Consider the following 20,717-nt stretch of genomic DNA (forward strand, 5'->3'; position numbering starts at 1 on the left):
AACAGTCTACTGTCCACAAACCGGCTTGGCCGACATCTGTCAATATTTACTGTGTCATATGTCTGTTTGTACGTAATTCAAGCAATAATCCACTCATGCAAATCCAGAGGATAAAGGTGTAAAGATATTTCCGGATGTTTGCAGAGGTCTTGTGTTCCTGATTAAAGCAGCATAACCTGTTCTTTCAAACTGCTGCAAAGAATGTTTTTCATGTCAATTAGCTGTTTTTCCCTTCCCTCCCACTTGTTGGTCTCCTACGCAGCCCGAGGCCATCTCAACCTTCACCTCAGACGCAGCTCTGGTCTCCTTCGCATCGGAAAACATGAAGCATGTGAGACCATAAACATGTTGTTTTCAGGCAAAGCGCTTGGTTCGTGTAATAGGAAAAAAGCATTCATGTCCCAACAGAGGCGAAGTCTTGTTCATGTGCATTCATAAGGAGAGTCTTGGATGCTAAATAGCTTTCATAGACAAAAATTTGCTCTGCTGAGACAACTTGATCTTTAAAAACTGTTTGCAAAAATTGGTAGAGAGATAATGATTTAGATATGTTGCATATTTAATAAAACAAATTTTTTTGTACGAAAGGATTAATGCATGTCAGAAATGCTTAAACCCATGAACATTTCTTGAAGACATTTAGTATGTTGCCAAATACGGTAATGCAAATCGCCTCCTTTTGCGTATAAACAAACGGGAAACTTGTTTATAGTAAATACTCAGTAGAGCGGGCGTACCACGCATAAAAACTTTCAGTTTCTAAAGTTTAACCTTAACACATCAAAGCAGGGTTATTGTCAATTCTTTCCTATGTGATAGTAGAGCAAGTGAAATAAATGTCTGGAGCCTCGGTGCAAAACGCTTAACCAGAAAATGTGTCACAGTAGCTATAAATGCTAAATGAATACAGGAAACATATGAGTAAATATGACCCACTTTCCTGTCTTGCTCCCCATATGTGCATTACTGTAAACATTTATTAACATTTCAAACTGAGGGATGAATCAGCAGTATTTTTGTGATAATCGACTTCTTCGTTCTTAGACATCAAGTTGTAAATAACTCGAAGGATGATGGTGTTGCTGTAGTTTTCAGTTTTTCTGTCTTGTTTCTACAGAAGCTGTCAGCAATTCTGTATGAATGTGTGACTCAGGAATACCCCGAAATGCTGCCAACACACATCTCTATTGACCAGGTCAGTTATGGTAACGCACAAACACATGCAAATATCGGGTAAAATAATGCATTTGAATTAGGTGAAATTTAACTGTTTATACAATTTCCATTGCGTGTTTCTAAATGTACACTACTGTTTTCAAATACTTTTAAAAGGAGCCTCTTTCTTTCCAAGGCTGCATTTTTTAAATAAAACATACATTAAAAACAGTAAAATTTTGAAATATTGTTATAATTTAAAATAGCTACTTTCTATATGAATATATTGTAAAATGTAATTTATTCAAAGTTGTGTTTCCAGCATCAGTGCTCCAGTCACATGATCTTCAGAAATCATTCTAATATGCTGATCTACAGCTCAAGAAACATTTGAAAACTGTTTTTTTTTTTTTTTTTTTTTTTTGATTTTTTTGTGGAACCCGTGATCAAATTTTATTTTTCAAAATGAAAAAAAAAATCTTAATGGTCATAAAAACACTTTATTTTCTTTGTACCAAACATAATTTAGTAATGTTAATAAAAAAATTATTTATTCTTATAATTATAAAATAATTATTAATATAAATTTATTATTTATTATTAATATATAATTATTTTATTTAAATACAAAATAATTATTTAAATGGATTGTTTATGAAGAAATATTTTTATTTTGTTTTTTTATTTTATAACAGCCCAGATATTTCTTTGTCTAGAGCAGATTTCCAGCCCAAAACCAAAACTTAATCATAAAATTAAGAAAGTTCATAATAATTATTATGATAAAAGGGTGTGTATATGTTTATGTATATGTAGATGGATCTGATCAATTTAATGCATTATTAGTTAATATAACTTAAATTAATTAAAAAACCTTATACAGTACTCTATATATTTATTTTGACTCAGTCCATTATGTTCGATAAATCTTCATTGACCTTGACATATCTTAAATGATTGCATCTATTTGCTATGGCAAAAGGAGTCAATTATACACCGTGTTTAATTGCGAGGTCCCAGAACATGAGATTAGAGGAAAGGTAACAGAGCATTCGCTCAATCACATTGGTGGACCAGCTTTAGTGATTAACAGCATGCATTATTGCTTAATCAGGCTTCGTATGGTCATGAAAAACCTGGAAAAGTCCTGAAATGTTAAAACGGTAATTTCCAGGCCTGGAAAAGTCATGGAAATTTCACATATCTCTGTATAATAGAATGATGTTTAATCAGGTCCTGAATTTCTGTGCGTATATCGCATAGTTTTACTCATTCCTGCAACTTTCAAGTTTATAATTAGGGAAATTCCTGCAAACATTTATTCAATATAGCATGTAGGTAAGATGAGTAAATTAATCCACGCAAACTGTCAGATTAAATCAGTCTTTTGAAAACCGCACGAGTGATTCAGCGGTCTTCTCTCTTTCACTGTCTCAAAGTGGCTTCACATCAATGCATCTCGTCTGCCCAATAAGAGCTGCTGCACGCTGCAATACAAGACTTCTGCTCGCGTTTTGGGACCGCTGACAACTGTCACTTGCCTATTCGGGTGATTGTTGCATCGTCACAAAAAAATGTATGCCCTTAAATATTTTTAAGCCATTTGATACCCATGTGCTCCAAAGTGTATATAGCTGTATAAAGTGTATAAAGCTGTTTCGCAAGTACCAAATTTAGTTATTTTTTGTTGCTTGTTGCACTCAAATACAAACAAAATGACATCAAAATGTTCAAGTTCCTTATTTCAAATTTAGATGTGTGGCAAGCATGATCATAATAGAAGCTTTTTCGTGAAATAAGTGACCCTGGAGCACAAAAACAGTTTTAAGTCTCTGGGGTATATTTGTAGCAATACCCAAAAAAACATTGTTATGGGTCAAAATTATAGATTTTCTTTTTGTTTATGTCAAAAATCATTAGGATATTAAGTAAACATCATGATCCATGAAGATATTTTGTAAATATCCTACAGTGAATATACCAAAACTTCAGTTTTGATTAGCAACATGCATTGGTAAGAACTTCATTTACAAGCGATTTTCTCAATATTTCTTTTTTTTTTTTTTTTTTTTTTTTTTTTGCACCCTCAGATTCTAGATAATCAAAAAGTTGCATCTCGGCCAAATTTTGTCCTATCCTAACAAAACATACATCAATGGAAATTCAGCTTTCAGATGGTGCATAAATCTCAATTTCATAAAATTGACACTTAAGACTGGTTTTATGGTCCATGGTCACAGTTTGGAGTTTGAGAGTCAAGTCCTGCAGCAGCAGCTCAGAGACACAGCACACAGCCATCAGCGTTTAGCATCATTAGCTCATATGCTTACTCAGATTTCTATTTTCAAGCTTCTGTGTCAGCTCATCCAGTCAGCGTTTGGGTCTTGCATGTGTTTCTTGTTTTGGTCAACACCTTCAGCAAGTGTGAAAGGCTGTAGTCATGTCTGTCCTCTGCAGGGTTGGCAACTTGAAGGCTAACGGGGGAAATCATACTAATTGTACATTGTTGACTCATTACTGTGACGCAAAACACATTCTAAATCATTTTATATATTTATAATTTTCATTTTAGGGTTATGTTGTACTGGCTTTATTCTAATTTTAATTGAACAATGAAATTACTACATTACAATAATGATAATTAATTAATTATTTAATTATTTATTTATTTATATTTTTATTCATTTATATTTTTATTCTTTTTTTTTTTGTGTGAGATTCATGAAACCTGTCAAAAGCATGTCCAGATCAGATTCCAGCCCAAAATTAAAAGTTATAAATAACATTTTAATGTATTATTATTATTATTATTATTATTATTATTATTATTATTAATAATAATAATAAATGTTTTTATAATTCTAAAATAATTATACCTTAATATAAATGTATTCATTTAAACATTTTTATATATAAAATAAACAATTTAAATTCTCTGAAAATGACCCTGACATTTCTTTAGGAGATTCATTTGGTGAGTCTAAAGTTGTAGCCACACTAGACATTGTGCTCCATTCACTTCAGTTCATATGTATACAGATGCATACGTCATTTGTAAGCAAACAAAACTGTTAATCTTTTCTCACAGATAACAGTCATGTGCTACTTGAGAAGACAGCCGATGAACAACGACACTGATGTCAACATGTTAGCCTGCTTCCTGGTCTACCATTCCATCCCCAGCCTCAAGAACATGGAGGTGTCCGACCTGAAAGGTACGATCACACGCAAACAGAAGATAACCTCTGGTCTGCTGTGAGAACGTGGTTATTGTTCAATGTAGAGGTCTTGATTTAAAGGAACATAAGAACCCTCATGCCATTCCAAACCAGTGTGACTTTCGTAGTTCAGGTAAAACACAAAATTAAGCTCTAAAGTCACCATAAAAAGGTATTATATGGCTTCGAAGTCTTGAAATATAGTGCAAGAGTTGTATAGATTACACCTAAGGCCCTGATATACTTAAAGCGAACTGGTGGGATGTAATTTCAATCAAAATCAGGCCAAAACAAAGCTTGTTTGGAATTCGTCAAAATTTGCTTCCCAAAGCAGTGGCTTGTAAACACCTTCAAACTACCATTAGTTTGCAGCGATTGCATAATAGGTGTGCCTTCTTTGACATGGAAATCAGTCTGAAGAGCTGCTTTTTCAAGTTTAATACTGTAAAGCTACTTATTTACAATAAAGCTTAAATATGTCATAGTTAAACCATAATTGATAATTGTCAGCAAAAGATGACATAAGATGCGTAAAAAGCCAGGGCTTTTTTGAACACTAAAGCTCGTACCTCAGCGCTTTTGAATCCCCGCTCATGGATAGTTTGATCGAGCCCAGTGCATTATGGGTGTTGAAGTTATCCTTTTTCTCTACTGTTTTCTCTAATCTTGCAGCACAGATAAAAGAAAAAGTGTTTATACTACATATTTTATTAAAACCCTATCTTTCCAGTGGTGAATTACTCATTTAAAGCAATCTGTAGTATAAAGTGCTGTATAAACATGACTTGACTGGACTTCCAAATTGCAGAGCTGGTGCAATCAAATCCAAATTGCAATGATCAGATGCTTGCTTAACTGCTGTTTTCTCATAACTGTCAGCTTAGTTGCATGTGTATTTTGTTATTGAGAGGAGAGCATGCACAACAAGTTTACATATTAATCAAATTTCTGCTTGTAGCAATGCAGGCAGTGTCCCTAAAATTTCCTAAAATGTTTGCTAAAAGTGCTTTCTTGGGTATTTCAAACAAAAATAAAAAAATCAAATAAAAAGATAACTAATACAAATTCTGGGCCGTTGTGCTTTTTTGGAGTAAAGTTGTGGTTTCGGCATGACACGGACAAGAATAAATAATGAGAGAAATTTAACTTTTAGGTCAGTTGTTCCTTGAAGTAATGGATCTCTGATCAATATGCTCCAGTGATCTCTCTGTACAGGATGTTCCTGTTTTCCAGAGTTGCTATTCAAGAGCAGTCAGTTGGGTGTTTCTGTATGTGCTCTGCTGCGTTTGAGTCCTCTGCTCCTTCAGAAACATGATTCTGGAGTTTAACCCACCAATTCCTGGAGGTCAGCCAACCTTCTGCTTAACCAGGTACCGTGGAGTCATGGGTGCCTTGTTCTTACACAGGAACTGTGGACATTTTTATCACATTATAGTGTCTCGAAGAGCGGAAAAAGATTCCCTCAGCCATATTTTGACATGTAAATAGTTTGTAATTATATTTGTATTTCAGTCAATAAATATGACTTGAAATGGTTTTCATAAAGTATGCCTGGCTTGTATTAAATAAAAGAAACTTGTTCTGGTCTGGTTTTGTCAGTTTTTTTGCTATGGTGAACATTACTATTAAGGTTTTTTTGCACATGCAACATCTACTCATTGATGGTCTCCATATTGTGTCACAACTCATTTTCATAGGATTTGACCCCGACATCTGCTTGGAAATCAATAATTCTCATTAAAATGAATGACTTCCAGTCACTTCTTTGGTGCAAGTCATTGTACATGTGAATGCCCCTTTACTATTAGGTTTATATTTAAGGTTAGGGGTCACCAAACTTAAGTATTAAACTTTGCCACAATAACTGCACCTGGACGTTAAATTAAATTAAATGTATGCATTTAGCAGACGCTTTTATCGAAAGCGACTTGCAGTGCATTCATGCTATCAGTTTTTACCTAATGTGTTCCCTGGGAATCGAACCCACAACCGTGCGCTACTAACGCAATGCTTGAGAATGAATGAGTGAATGGTGAATGGACATGAATGGTTTGCTGATACTTTAACTGTTATTAATGAAAAATAAATAAATAAATTCAGTCATTTAAATTAAGCCGAAAAATTTAAATGTTAGATGAAAAAAAATAATTTTCAAAATTAAATGTTGCTTTGACATCGGAGAAACATTCAGTTTAAGTTACTGAGTAAGTAACTGATATTACTTAAAGGTATATAGAAATATCTAATAAAAAAACGTAAGAAAAACGATGAAAGCACAACTACTTCAAAATATGTATTTGTATGTAAAAAATATAAAACCATAATAATTGGTAAACTTTTATATTTAGAATAGTGGTTACTTTACTGATTGATTATTATCGCCTTATTTTCACCTTTTATATGGTATATACATTTATGCATTTATCCAAACCGACTTACATTCAGGCTAACAATTTTTCCTAACATGTGCTCCCTGGGACTCGAACCCCCAACCTTGCGCTTGCTAACACAATGCTCTACCGCTTGAGCTACAGAAACACTACATGACAGCATATATAGTTTCAAAAAAACAATCCCATAGACTCCTACAGAGGGATCCAGAGTCATTTCTAGAAACCACAGTCTTCAGGCAAGTAGGCCAGTAAACAGGCACCCAGAGCACATGGTGGCAGGTTTTGCATGGGCATCCACCTTCTCACATCGATTTCCTGATAGAAATGTAAAAATCTTGTTTGCATATGTGCTTGTCTTCCACACTGCTCTCCTGTCTTTTTCCCCTTTTTAACTCTGGCTCAGCAAAACAAGTTTCACATGAGCATTCCTGTATAAATGAAAACCACCCCACTGCCAGGAACACATCACCACACACCCTCTCACATTCCACGCTATTTGAATAGCCACGTTGCAGTTTTAAAATAACTTCGGCAGTCTTGTGCTTTGAATACTGCTTTCAGTACTATTTTACTGAACTAAACCACACTAAAGTGAAAGTTCTGCTGAAACTCTTGCTGTTTAAAAAATGTGAAGTGATCTTAACGTCAAGTTAAATAAAGCTAGAAGAGTTCTGTAGAAGCCATAAGGATATGAGACTATTTTAAATTCACGTTCAAAGGGTAAAATTATCATTAATTTCATTTCTTCTTGAAACACAAATATACTTTTTTCAAACAATCAGTATACAGTTTTAGGAGCTGCCAAGATCTAAAAAGACCTGAAAAAAGCACCATCAAATTAGTCTTCATGACTTGTGCGTTAGTTTTCAGACCAGAAGTCGTACAATGATTTGTGTGAGGATTTGTGTTATTCGTTATACACTGAAAATCTTCCCCTTCACTGCTGCATTTAAAAATCATTTGTACTTACACGTCTTTATGCATTTCTTTAAGGTTTGAAGTCAAGTTAGGTTAAAATAATTGAATTTTGCTGTAAATGTACTCATGCTCAGGCCATTCAATATGTAGATGAAATTGTTTCTTCATCAGATTTGGAGAAATGTAGCGTTACATCACTTTCTCAGCAATGGATGCTCTGCAGTGAATGGGTGCCGTCAGAAGAAGAGTCCAAACAGCTGATAAAAACATCACAATAATCCACAAGTAATCCACACCACTCCAGTCCATCAATTAACGTCATGTGAGGCAAATTTGTAAGAAACAAATTCATCCTTAAAATGTTTTTTTTTTCTGTCGAGTTCTATGTCCATACTTTTAGTTTCTTCAAAAAGTCATTTTGTCTGAATCAGGAGAGAAATATGCACAGATCAAGCACCGTTTACAAAGGTAATTGTTTCAAAACAGTCCTAAACAAATATGTGGGTGGATTTTGATGTGGGAGTCAACAGGGGATGGAATTTATCAATATCATGGATTATGTACCTACTTGTATTTTGGCCAAAATCGACAAATTAAAGATGGACTGGAGTGGTGTGGATAATTGTCATCTTTTTATCAGGATGTTTTTATCATTCTGACGGCACCCATTCACTGCAGAGGATCTATTGGTGAGCAAGTGTAATTTTACATTTCTCCAAATCTGATGAAGAAAACTCATCTACATCTTGCATGGCCTAAATTCTTATCCTTTATATGTTCAATATAGTCTTTTATTATTAAGTCTGCATGCCTATGCTAAAATAGTCTGCTTATAACAGTTTTAGATGGAATATATTGTCATGCCATGTCAACTATCCAACTGTAGTTGACTAAACAATGCTGTGTGCATTATTTGGACAGGTCACCAAACCTCATTATTCAATAGGCCCAGTGCATCCTGGAATTATTAAAAAGATTGTTTTATCCTGGGAACCAAAAGTCATGTTTGTCCATAAGTTAACTGGGACTCTCATACATGAATGTCACTTTCCAAATTGGAGGCATGTAGAAGTGTGAATGAGATTTGAGAGCTACAACAAAGGGGAAGTAACCTAAATCTCCACTGTGAACTTTCTGTGGCATTATTGGCAACCAAAAAAATAATGGTTTCAAACATTACCATCCACCAAATCCACACCATCGGTTGAGCCTGTGTTATGTGTCGGACCATTCGAAACATCCATTTGGTGACACAGAAATGGCACAACGCAGTTCCATTAGTTAGTGTGGAGTGCACCATTTGGATGCAAAGCATATTCAGAGTTTCGTACCCTCTCTTAGCTTCTCTATAGTACTTCCTGTGTGGTTGGGAGTATCGTTAAGTGTAACTGGGCATCAGTATGCCAGTGACTTGTTCAGGAAACCCATGCAATGTGATTCTGCCAGTACTCTTTGATCAGATAAACTTGTGTGTGTGTGTGTGTTTGTGTGGTGAGTGTTTGAATGCTTCATTTCGGCTCAGTTCTCTCTGGAATTGCTTCGATGAGCTTAGTTAGAGTTAAACGTCGTCCCAGAAGACTATGCAACCTTTGGGAGGCCACGGATAATGTCTAGATGAAGGAAATCTGCCCTGAAATAACCGCTGCCCACGTGTCTGGACATTCCTGAACAGTGACGCCTGTGATTACTGAACCTTCAATCATGAGAGCCGTACCGAATCAAGAGACCAATAGACTTTTGAAACTCATTTGTGAGGCTTGTAAGATTTAGTTGATTTAAAAGGGTAATATGAAGCTTATTTAAAGAGATTTTTTTATATATATTGTGTCCCAGTTTTATGTCATTCTTTCAGGAAGGAAGGCAAACTTTCAGACCGGACGTGGGATGTTTGGAATGTGAAAAATGGTGTTGTGAAACATTGTGGCAGAAGGGCTCTGGGAACGTTTTTGTGCTTTGAAAACAGTTTGAGGTTCAGCATACTTGGGTTCTGTGCATGCAGCTTTTTTGGCAAGCCCTCACTTTCAACGAAGCATGCTGTCTGTGTTTAAACGTGATCGGATATCCCCCTGGTCTGCAGGCCCATGTCTATATTTGGCATGATTAGTCATGTCAGAATGAAGAGAAGCTTTAGGACTTCCCTTTGTTCTGCTGTGACGTCACAATGCATTCAAACGTACATTATGAGAAAGTCTTCCTTTATGTACTGAGAGCATGTGCATGTAGTGTTATATTACAGATGACGTCAAACCGGATGGTTTTAATTCCTCATCGTGACTTTGAATATAACAATCATTTGAAACATGCAAGAACAGGTTTTCAGACAGCATCGTGTTTTAAATTCTCATACACACCCAACATTTTTTTTTTTACAATGCTGCCATGAAAAAACTTGGTCTGGGTAGTTGACTAACATGGATTTTGACTTTAGGTTGAAGCTCAAGCTCAGTTTAGTGTTTTTGTGAAGTTCCATAAGACATAATTCATTCAAAATAATCAATCAGTTATAATAGTTGTAGATTGAACATATTATCATGTCATGTCACCCACCCACCTGTAGTTGACATAACCAATGCTGTGTGCATTTCCTTGTATTTTTGAAAGTCTAAAAGTTATATGCCTATTAACCAAACCTCACCCATATGATTTTCCCCCCTTTCTTTCTGGCACACATCACAATGAGCTCATTGTGCCCAATGCATCATGGAGTTATTAAACATTGTTTTACCCAGGAAACTGTAGTCACAGTTGTCAAGTCGTTAACTGAGACTCTATTCATTCACAACCTACAGAGAGATTTTGAATCGTTGCGGCAAACCGTGTCTGGTGAAGTGGGCGTCACCAAGAGCGCTCAAGAGAAAGTCTGTGTGTGGACCTGTGACTCTACATGAATGACTCAAGTGAAGAAACACGCGTGAAACCACTATTTCAAAGGAAAAAGAAGAGGAAGAAGGGACATCTTGAGCATTCGCAGTGGAACTTGAGTGCGCATCTGCGCAAAGTCTCTCCAAAGTCACTTGGAAACTTTTGCGCACCAGTGCAGCTCCATTCTCAAGCAGTTTGGGGTAAGTCCTTAATAAACTCACTAATGCATTCACTTAGCTGAGTATTCACGGGGGGTAAATTTCATCATAAAAGTATGTTTTTGCTAATTTCTTTAGAATTCTTTAAACTTTTACTGGTTAGATGCACTCTTCTACTCTAGTATAAAAATGAGTCAGATTTTGAGCGTTAACTGGTGCGTTCCTCCCATCACCAAGGCTGTAACAGATCTTCTAAAGCACTGTCAGATCAATGCACTTCGCATTATTATAAAAGTTTGTTTTAAATCGATGCTCACATAGAATGCATTATTTTATACTGTCATTTGCGAAGACGTGTTACAGACTTTCTTACACAAGATGCATTGATCTATTCGGGTCATTTTATTCTCATTGGGCGCTCGATGAAGATGAGAGGAAGCCTGCGGTGCAAGCATGAGATAGAGCTTCTGACTTCCTGTTCCTCTTCAGAAAAAGACACTTAATTGGAATAGCTATGGTTCCATATGGCAAGCGTACATATAATCTGTTTACGAGTCTGGAATAATGTAAACGACCCTGTATTTCACCTGTAACCGAGTCCTTGTATAAAAACTATTTCTTATCCAGCTGCGCAGAGTTGGACCCGTTACGCGAGGCCCGGTCTGTGGTTAGTTACTGTGTCGAGTCACGTAGTTAGTAGCCACGTCACAGTGAGGGGGCGTGGCCCGCGGCTGTCAACGCGACGCCTAGTTTAAGCGTTTGTATCTGGGTAGAAAAGCGCGCGCTAGGGTGCACACAGCCGACTTCTGTGGTTGACTTTAAAGAACGCGTGTCTTTTGTTGCAGCTCTGAATATATGTGTTTTTAAACCACATCAAAAGCACAGTCACTCCTCCTCCGCCTTGTTTTGACTTAAACATAGCCGAGTGGAAATAAAAACTAGCTTTTATAGTATTGGTATTCATTCTTTGCTTTGCTGAACAATCGAGACGCAAGACGCGCGTAACGCGGACGGAACGCGCCCAGAAACATTTGACACCGAGCTTGAAATCAACTTTTGACCTTTTTAGTGTGAGAAAGCGCTACAATCCCGCACTTTTGAAGCCGTTTCCCCTCTTCTTCTTTTCGTGTTTAACCGTCTTATTGAACTTCCTCTCATCGCCCATTCATGTGGTTCATACATAGCCTACATCGATTAGTCTGTGAACACAGAGGTGATTTCCAGTGCTCTCACGACATCATTTAACAAACATGCACTCACAAAAAACACTTACATATTATTCTAGTTTTTAGATCCACTCAATAGTACCATGTAAATGCAAAGCAGTCAGTACCATGGTATACATCAGAATACCAAACCATATACTATCACAGTAACATGGCACTGCAACAGTGCTTTTTAGTTTCAAATGACTGTGCAATGACAATTTACAGTCTTGTTTTACCGTGTGCATGATCATTTACATATCTGAAGTGAAAGAAGGACTAAATATTGAACTGAAAGTAAGCACTCTAAGAAGTTGTCATGTATTTTTAAGGTCACATTTGTTCCCTGTCATTTTACACTGCCTCCATGTCTACTTTTAGTTAGGCAACTTTGGTTTCCAGTAAACCCTGTTACTGGTGGCCTTAGAGAGGCGGAAGTGGTAGCAATGAAACTTGCATTCATAAAAAAAGTATTGCCGTGTCTATTGTTCTGTTTCAGATGGGTTTGAATGAAATGACTGTATGTGATCTGACACAGTTTGACAGTAAGTTTGGTGGTTCCAGATCACAGCTCATATTTCAAAGTTTGATGCAATTCATCTTTGGCTCTGAGGTTGGGAAGGCAAGAGAGAAACCTCTCAGTCACTGAGCCTGATTTTTGTCTGATAAGTCAGATTAGAAATCTGTACGTATCTGTAAAACTATGCACATCTGATAGATACTGGACAATTAGAAAACTAGACATGTGGCCCATTTGCTGTTGCTGAGGTTTGAGCTGGGTGAATTTTGAGGGCCTCATTTTTCTCCTAGGTTTCACTGCCATCTAGTGGACATTTCTCTCAACTAACTTGAACTTCGTCTGAAGTAAAAGCAAGTCATAAAAAGGCAGTGTGATAATTTCCAATATTTAAAAACAGTCCAACTATCATGCTTATAAAATCCCGAGCATTTTGATCTACTACCGTATCTAATAGTGAAATGTCATAAAAGTATTATTTTATGCCATAGACATATACATAGACATTGTGTTCAGTTTGAATAAAGGCTTTTAAATACTATGATTATATACACTGTAATATAAGTATAGAAAAATATAGTTTACATATTTTAGCTTGTGAAAAAACCATAAACAAATTGATAAATAAAACTATGCATACTGGAAAAAAATGTATAGCCTGAATGCGCTGTAAGTCACTTTGGATAAAGCGTCTGCTAAATGTAAATGTACAATATTTAATGTTAATGGTTTATCAGTGAATGATCAGCAGTGAGTCGTGAAGACCAAGAATGTTTTAAATAAAGTAACCGTACTAAAATTGAATGTGAGGTGTAAAATACTGTAATTTACTGTAATTTGTTTTACTTTTAAATTAAACGATGACGCAGCTGTAGTTTATAATTTTTTGTTAATTTATTGTTGTCCACTAGGTGGCAGTACTTACAACATTCCTGGCACGTGGCCCTTGGTAAAGTAAACTTGCCTTAGTTAATAATAAACAGCAGGAAGGATTATTAATCACAATCTATTATAGATGTTTCTGCACGTCCTGCAGCATTTGGAAAGTAGTACCATAGTCATACCATCAATTATTTTTTTCAACATTTATAGTAGCATGGTATTGTTACAGGTGCTATGTAAACATTATATGTAAAATATATGGTAATCATACAGCATTATGGTATATATAAGTGTAATATAAACAAGTACGGTGGTAGTGCAATGGTACAATGACAGTATCAGATGGTCACACCATGACGGTTTCTTTATTGTAATATTATATTATATCATGTCTTAATTTAATACATATACATACACACATTTTGCAAACATAATTTAATAAAATACTATGATAGTACCTTTTATATTATTATTATACATTGTATTATTGCACAAATATGTAATTTCAAATAATAATGTATATATTATTTATAATTTAACAAATATATATAGTAATTTTTTTTATACATTTTATGGTATTTGAATATGAAAACCAAAGACAAACAAAATACAGTCAATTGAATATATTATCGTGTCAAACACAGCCTAGTTGTCTATTTATGTAGCACACCACTGCTGTTTTCCGTTTCGTCATAAAGCGTTCATTCATGCAGTCAAACAGTGTCATTTTTACAACAGTAAACCTACTCTGTCATGCAAACCTGCGTGTATCAATCATCGTGCTGCTCTGCCAGCTCTGCAGGGTTAAATACAGCTGTCTTTAGAGCTCCTCTGTAGCGGTGAGAGCCTATTGTGTTTGAGACGTCACTCTCAGGGTTTGATGGGACGCTCTGGAGCATCCCTGTCCCCGGAGGAGTGTGTAAGAGGAGAGTATTGATCAGAGGTTTTGTGTGGGTTGCAGTGAGAATGAATCCAGGTCTTGTTCTCACAGAGTCGACTGAAGAGAGGCGCAGATTTTAATGTGACCCAGCCGTCTTTCCTGACACTTATTGACTGTGCATTGTGTTATAGACAGTCCTGCATGCAGAATGGCATTAGTGTTAGAAGCTTGCATTCTCTCACAGACCAGAAGAACAGTAAAATCCTCTTCAGCCTGTTTTGTGATGCAAATGATATTCAGTTCCTAATTGACGCTGCTTGTTTTAGTCAGTAGAATTGTCGACACAAACTGTTCCAGTTTCATTTTACAAACTTTTAAACCCATTTGACAGGTAAACTGCGAGAGGAAGGAGTTGAGAGCGCCCGAAAGTGTGAAATGGCACAGAAGGGCCTGAAACTGTGGATGTTTTGAAGATCATGTTAGTCTGAAGGCGGGTCTTTAAGTGTTCAAATCATCAATCTCATCAATCTCATATATCCCAGGTTTACTACAGGTGAACAGGGTAAAACTTTCAAGAGTTCATCCAAAAATGACGATATATTTTGAAGATTGTTGTTGACCAAACAGTTAATGGTGGCCATAGACTTACATAGTATATTGTCCCATACTATGGAAGTCAATGGCTACCGGCAACTGTTTGGTCAACAACAATCTTCAAAAAAATGTATTTTGTGTTCAACGGAAGAAAGAAATACATTCAAGTTTGGAACAACATGAGGTTGAGTAAATGATGACAGAATTCACTGGGTGAAATATCCCTTTAACTACTATAACTAAAAAACTAAAAGCCACTCAGTTGTTTAATCACAATACATTAAAGCAATTGTTTTCCTTTACAAGCTGAAATGTTATGTATAAATATGCAAATGACAACAGAATGAGAACAGAAACTATGAACATCGGAGATATATATATATATATATATATATATATATATATATATATATATATATATATATATATATATATTAGTATAAAATATAATATAAGTCAGGTGGATCATATATGAATAAACCACTCTGTAAAAACATTCAGAATATAGATAGAAATAAAACTAAATGTTGGTGTATGCATGTGCTGCCAGATTGGAGAAAAACATAATTTTGAGAAAATTGATAAAGTGTAATAAAGTAAAGGCTAAAATATATGTTTTGGATGTGTTCTTTCCACTAGTCTGAAAGCAAATGACAGAAGGGTCATTCTACAGAAACAACCACTTTTGGTATGGCAAAATGTCTTAAAATGTATTTTTTAATGAACATAGACCACTTTTTATTTTTAGCTTTTTTCGTGCAATTATTTCAAGACCACATGAACCATTTTTATCAATATTAAAAGATTCTATTAAATATATTTTCTCCATTTTTTTTTCCCAGCACACAAAGTCATAGTTATAGAAAAATAATGAAAATCCAAGAAATAAGGAGATTGTTTTATTTATTTAATTTGAAAGAAAAAAAAAAAAACAGTACCTGGTGACACAATGAATCACCAGTGACATACAAATCATCAAACCATATGTTGTCAGTCATAGTATACTCACTAAATTAATTACTCTAATCCATTTTTATTATATATTTTTATTTTTTATTCCCTAGCAATAAATAGGTCATACCAGTGATGTCAACTAAAAGCTTCATATGAAATCGTGAGTTAAATGAGAAGATTTCTGATAACCGAAAAGAAACAGTGGACTTAACATGGGCCTTTTTTCATAGATCTTTAGAAAACAGGAAGGAGGAAGTCAAGTGATGTCATCAGTGTGATTTTTATTTCAAAATAACAGATTGTTGTCAAACGGTAACACCAGAAACACAACTCTAGGGGTCCACTGTTTTCATTATATATTTTATCATATTTATTCAGCATATTGTTTTATTATGCCATTTATAGCATATATTTGATAGTTATGAATGCATTAAAGTATTTTAAATAGAAAAACTTGTTTTGACTGAAAAATAAAGCACTTTTCCTCTGTACAGTTTTGTGGATCTTGGAACTCTTTATAATTAATTAAAAACAAATATTGGTACATTTATGGCACAAGAAGGTCTAATTGTTCAAATAAGACATTGTTTTATTTAAAAATACTGTATATTACATTTTTTTTTAACCCTAATGTGTTTTTCAATTGTGATTTTTTCTGTAAAGGCTAGGGGGGAAAAAAAGCCAAAAATCTCAGCATTGACTAAAAAACTCTGCTTTTTTTTTCTCTCCTGCTGAATCTTTGTCTTAATATGCAGAGAAATCTATAAGTTAACTACCGGTAGGTTACAAAGTATTTTAATTGATTTCTCTTCTCTATGTGTAGTTACTGCATTTCACCTCTGCGGGGCAGCACTCAACAAAAACTCAATAAGATTGCATTGTGGATTATTGACGAAAATAAACCCCATTACGAACAAAATTGTTATGATTCTTTCATGTTTTCATCAAGCTAATCTTCACAAATAAACACTTGAATTGCAAAGCCTAATGTTAATGTCCCATTTAACTACTTTTTTACCTTTTCACCTCAAGCTCAAAAATCAAAAGTGGGGTTTTTATGTTGATGCATTTTATGTTGTAAAATAAAATGTGCAAATATCTTGTGCTTGACCTCATTTCAGGTATTTAAACCTTGACTTTGAGCCATTAGTGTACATTGGTGCCACTTCTCGCCGTTGAGTTGTCTTATCTCATTTAAGATGACTTTCAGTGACTTGACAGAAAGACTGAAATCTAAAATCAAACTAGCAGCTTGTGACTCACAGATTCTGCATTTCCTCCCAGATGTCTGCAGGATCTTATTCACTTCTATTCTTCCGCCTCGTCCTCCCTCCGTTTGTTTGTTTTCAGACTCTCTGCTGCCCAGCACAGGAAGTTCAGTAGTTATGGATCTGAAACATGATGGGAATCAAGCATTAAGTGACTCATTTCCTGACTAGCCAAGTCTTTTCCTGTGTGCTGTCATACCATGAGAGTTTCAGATAGTTTAGATACTCTGTGATCATCTCTGAACACTTAGAAAGTAACATTTTTTACCTGAAGTTGCAAAAAAGTTTCAAAGTCTTGCATCCTTGTAATGCGACTGACACAGAAGAGCGTAGGCAGTTTGAGTGATGTGGAGAGACACAGGAATTGTTGAATAAAGAGCATTATTTTTGTTTTATTCGTGTATGAAAAGTATTCTTGTTACTCCATGATTTTACGGATGAACCACTGATGGCAGATGGAGTATTCTGACGATGCTTTTCATACTTCTCTGAACCTTGACACTGTAGTTTACTTGGCAGTCTATGGGACATGTCACAAGCCTCCCGGTTTTCATCCAAAATATCTTAAATTGTGTCCCCAAGACAAACTAAGCTTTTATGGGTTTGGAATGACATGGATAAAATTTCATTTTGGTGTGGAGTATCCCTTTAAGACCCTGCTACACCCCCCTAAAACAGCTCATTCACACATACCCCCACATGTCTATGTCACAATGTGGGAATTTTTGCATAATGCCACCCAAATATTCACGCAAAGAAAGACAGTGTGGTTTCAGTAACACAGTTAGTGTTGAAGCAGTCATGTCAGGGACATGTGTGTGTATCTAGGAGAAAGCAAAATCACTTTATTTGGCCTTTCGAGAGTAGATGAATTTAGGAATCTTTAAGATTACTTACAACAGAACAGCAACACATTTTATGGATGACCGTTTCATGAACCTAGGAGAGGAGCTCATTCTGACTTTGCTACGACAATCTGTTTTTTTTTAACATTATAGCATGTCAGCACTATTCTGTTACACCAAACACCCCAAAATAATGACATCCTTTTAAAACAAGCATCTCATATGTCACGTTATCTTATAGGCGAACATTCCATTTTGGAAACATTATTCGGAAACGTTACTTTCGAATGTTCTCTGAACAGTCAGAAACAAGTAGTAAATAAAAAAAACATTCCAACTAAATTTTTCAGAAATAAAACGTTACATGAATGATGTATAGTATTTTTTGTGTTAACGTTGATTACAGCAGTAACTCAATAACGTAATCACTTTTGAGAACATTATTATATATTATATTTTTTTATTACGTTCCATACAGTTCAATACATAATCTGGAATACATGCTTGTGAATTTCAAAATAATATATGTGCTGCTTCATGTTTCCAACACTTTCATGAAATCTTCAGTGGTGGCGCTAAAGCATGTTCTGTTATATACCTTTTTACGAACAAAGAACGTTTTAAACATTGTCCAGTGAGTGCATTAAAAGTATGCCTATTGCGTTGAATAAAGCTTCACCTACACTAAATGACCTCAATCCTAACTGTAATGTAAAAGCACATATGAGATAAAACTTGCTTATGTGAGCAATATGCTTCATTCATAATCACACTATCACGTGCAGTGCTGTACCAGTGTCTCCCAACTATGTTACTCATCAGAAAACCTACATATTAACTATTAGCATACAATTGTGTGAAAAGAAGAAAAGTTGGTGTTTTACTGACACTGTGGAAACTGTAGTGATATTATATATATATATAATTTTTATTATTTATAATTTTTTTTTTTTTTTTTTGCAAAAAAATTTGGGTAGGCATTTTTTTTTTTCAATGTTGGTGATGTCACCATTAGGGCTGGATATCTTTAAAAAAAAAATTATATTGAATATTGATACAGATACCTTGATTTTGACCGGTTCCTGAACAATACTTTTTTATAGCAATTTTATAAAATCAATTTTAACAACATTGCATTACCTCAAAAAAAAGAAAAAATAATAATAATAAAAAAAAACGTTTTTACAGCCGTCTTGTGGAGCCACTGAACAAAGGAACAAAATGTAACCAACACAATAAATCAGTGCAAATAGTTTCATACAATACTACATATTAAAGCTCTTTCAGGCCATTCGGGGATAATTAATCAGGCAAAACTGAGAAAATCCAGTGAGTAGTTCTTCCTCTAATGTGCCTTATATTGGAAAACTCTTTACTCATGGCATAAAACCAGCCAATCCGATTACAGCTTGCCAGATCAAGAAAGTGCTCATTATAATTTTTTCATCTGTTCAATATAGGAGGGTCAGTGAATGGCCACTAGTTGGTCTGAGGGTGAGACTAGGGTGTGATACTTATTTCATATCTTTGATTGATTATAACATCATTCATTTTAAATGAGTATTTCCAGATTAAGCGATTCAGCGTGAGGTGATGTCTGTGATATACGTCTACTGTAAAAGTTCACCCTAAATGACTCTGGTGTGTCATATAACTGTGATTATGTGAAAATGAAACAGAGAAGGTCTGATCATTGAGGGGGTGAAGAAGCTGTATCATAATGAGTCATGAGTACAGTACTCACTACTGCACAGCAGCTTTACAAACCTGTGTGATCCAATACACAGCTTGACTGGTATTACGCTAGCCTTCTCTCTGTTGTTCTTTCCTGCTTTATACATTTGTTGTGCTTTGTTTTAATTGAGGGCTGATATGCATCTCAGATAACCTTCAAAATACAAAACTACCAAAAATAAACCCAACATGGTCCAAAAAGCTAGCAGATAAACAGTATAAAAGATATAGCAATTATTTCAATGAGCATTGTTGCTAAATCTGCCTTTGGAAGTATACACATGGTGCAAACATATAATTAAACCTTTCTGTTACAATAAAAAAAATCGCATGTAAGGCGTTTTGACAGTTTCTCATATATTCTCTAACATTTCATTTCAAATATTCATAATGTGATTTTTTTTGTCATACTGTCAGAATTTGACTATGATTTTTCCACAAAAAAGCTCATATCATTAATCCACATTTAAAAGCAAACAAACATAAAATATATATATATATATATATATATATATATATAATTAAAAATATATATATAATTAAAAATATTATATAATACAATTATTTTTAAAATCACACACAGATAAAATATTATGTATAAGTGATACACACAGTAATATATATATATATGTATGTATGTATATATGTAAATAATAGAGTATATATATATATATATATATATATATATATATATATATATATATATATATATATATATATAATTGCATTTATATATTTAATTAAATTAAATTCATGCATTTAGCAGATGCGACTTACAGTGCATTCAGGCTATAAATTTTTACCTATGTTCCATGTGTTCCCGGGGAATCGAACCCATAACCTTGCGCTTGATATCACAATGCTCTACTAGTTGAGCTACAGGAACATAACTCTACATGTCACACTGTTTTTGTGTGAATGGCACTTAAAAACCTCATGACTGATGTGTTATTATTTCTGAGCAGTGATCAGACTTTCGCCAAGTTTTAACCTGATGTACAATGATTTACTTTTTGTGTAGGGATGCAAGTCATATCTAGAGATCTGAATATCTCAGATACTTGGGCCAGTAATCTTCCACCGGGAACACCCTAGCAACCACATAGCAGTGCAATCAAAACACTAGTCAGAATT

The 20,717-nt window shown here is 34.8% G+C and overlaps 1 pseudogene; it reads left to right on the forward strand.

The window, feature by feature from the left end:
- The window catches only part of LOC113113208 (anaphase-promoting complex subunit 1-like), a 53,011-nt pseudogene extending 47,051 nt beyond the window's left edge, over positions 1-5,960 (forward strand).
- Positions 5,961-20,717: the final 14,757 nt, after the last annotated feature.

The sequence above is a fragment of the Carassius auratus genome, chromosome 13 (genome assembly GCF_003368295.1).
Source record: "Carassius auratus strain Wakin chromosome 13, ASM336829v1, whole genome shotgun sequence".
NCBI lineage: Eukaryota > Metazoa > Chordata > Actinopteri > Cypriniformes > Cyprinidae > Carassius > Carassius auratus.